The 2410-nt window shown below is 39.1% G+C and overlaps 1 long non-coding RNA gene across 1 annotated transcript; it reads left to right on the forward strand.

The window, feature by feature from the left end:
- Positions 1-202: 202 nt before the first annotated feature.
- LOC117509088 lies at positions 203-768 on the forward strand. The gene is made up of 2 exons (XR_004560235.1): positions 203-259; positions 614-768. It is a non-coding gene; the product is annotated as an uncharacterized LOC117509088 (long non-coding RNA).
- The last annotated feature ends 1642 nt before the right edge of the window (positions 769-2410 follow it).

A 2410-nucleotide genomic window follows, 5' to 3' on the forward strand; every position in this document is an offset into this window, starting at 1 on the left:
AAATCATTGGTAAAGAACAAAAAGAAACAAAAGATAGCTTCACTGATATACAGTGGGGCAAAAAAGTATTTAGTCAGTCCCTGATTGTGCAAGTTCTCCTACTTAGAAAGATGAGAGAGGTCTGTAACTTTCAACATAGGTACACTTCAACTATGAGAGACAAAATGAGAAAAAAAAACCCAGGAAATCACATTATAGGATTTTTAAAGAATTTATTTGTAAATTATGGTGGAAAATAAGTATTTGGTCAATAACAAAAGTTCAACTCAGTACTTTGTAACATAATCTTTGTTGGCAATGACAGAGGTCAAACGTTTCTTGTAAGTCTTCACCAGGTTTGCACACACTGTAGCTGGTATTTTGGCCCATTCCTCCATGCAGATCTCCTCTAGAGCAGTGATGTTTTGGGGCTGTCGCTGGGCAACATGGACTTTCAACTCCGTCAACAAATTTTCTATGGGGTTGACATCTGGAGACTGGCTCAGCCACTCCAGGACCTTGAAATGCTCTTACGGAGCCACTCCTCCATTGCCCGAGCAGTGTGTTTGGGATCATTGTCATGCTGGAAGACCCAGCCACTTTGCATCTTCAATGCTCTCACTGATGGAAGGAGGTTTTGGCTTAAAATCTCACAATACCTGGCCACATTCATTCTTTTCTTAACACAGATAAGTCGTCCTGTCCCCTTTACAGAAAAACAGCCCCAAAGCATGATGTTTCCACCCCCATGCTTCACAGTAGGCATGGCGTTTTTGGAATGCAACTCAGCATTCTTCTTCCTCAAAACACGACGAGTTGAGTTTTTACCGAAATGATCTATTTTGGTTTCATCTGACCACATGATATTCTCCTAATCCTCTTCTGGATCATCCATATGCTCTCTGGCAAACTTCAGACGGGCCTGGACATGTACTGGCCCGTCTGAAGTTTGAAGCAGGGGGACACGCCTGGCACTGCAGGATTTGAGTCCCTCTCTGCGTAGTGTGTAGCCTTTGTTACTTTGGTCCCAGCTCTCTGCAGGTCATTCATCAGGTCCCTCCGTGTAGTTCTGGGATTTTTGTTAACCATTCTCATGATCATTTTGACCCCACGGGATGACATCTTGTGTGGAGCCCCCAGATCGAGGGAGATTATCAATGGTCTTGTATGTCTTCTATTTTCTTACAATTGCTCCCACAGTTGATTTATTCACACCAACCTGCTTGCCGATTGTAGACTCACTCTTTCCAGCCTGGTGCAGGTCAACAATTGTCTTCCTGGTGTCCTTCGACAGCTTTTTGGTCTTGGCTGTGGTTGAGTTTGGAGTCTGACTGTTTGAGGATGTGAATAGGTGTCTTTTATACAGATAACGAGTTCCAGCAGATGCCATTAATAAAGGTAACAGGTGGAGGACAGAAGAGCTTTTTAAAGAAGTTACAGGTCTCTGAGAGCCAGAAATCTTGCTTGTTTGTGGGTGACCAAATGCTTATTTTCCACCATAATTTACAAATACATTTTTTTAAAATCCTACAGTGTGATTTTCTGGATTTTATTTTCTCATTTTGTCTCTCATAGTTGAAGTGTACCTGTGTTGAAAATTACAGACCTCTCTCATCTTTCTAACTAGGAGAACTTGCACAATCAGGAGCTGACTAAATACTTTTTTGCCCCACTGTAATATTGCCAGTGTGGAAGAATAGCTGAGATGAATTCATGCAAATCAAACAAATACATGTTTTCATATGGTGTGCATTTAAAAACAGCTGCTAAATAACAACATGTTCATTAGGTTTTTATGACTGAATGACTCCCTCAAGGAATTCGCAAATGACTGCAAGAAAGAAAAATAATTCATGCAAACAGCACATCTTTTTATGTGGCCTTGCAATTTAAAAGAAATTAAAAGAAAATCTGCACTCTTTACAAATTCTGGATGATTTACAAATTAATTTCAAACTGAGGCCATAAAAACTAATTTGTTTTGCTTTTGCAATACAGACATCCAGAATTCTCCACAATCATTTAAACTGATGAGTTGTTTTTTGCATGCTGAACTTTGCATATGAAACAAAGAAATACATCCTGTACATTAATACGAAGTAAGTTACTCATGAAGGCAGGGACACTACTGTAAGTTGACTTTTGGTTGTCATCTTGTTTTCTCCAAAAGTTAACGTGTCAAATGAATAAACAGTAGAGACCTTACCACACATTTGTGCAGGCAATATAAGCATTTTAGGGCTTATGGTGCATTTCTTACATGAAACACAAAATTTGCTAAAAAGGCATTTAATCAATGTCAGAAATGCATGATTTTTTTTGGCCAGCACAGCGTTGACTTTTGAGCGGCATGTCAGACATATGCCTGGCAGATTTATTTATTTTTTTTTAAATTCAAGTTTAAGTTGAAAGACAGGATATTTTAATTAAA

Source organism: Thalassophryne amazonica, chromosome 4, assembly GCF_902500255.1.
Source record: "Thalassophryne amazonica chromosome 4, fThaAma1.1, whole genome shotgun sequence".
Taxonomy (NCBI): domain Eukaryota; kingdom Metazoa; phylum Chordata; class Actinopteri; order Batrachoidiformes; family Batrachoididae; genus Thalassophryne; species Thalassophryne amazonica.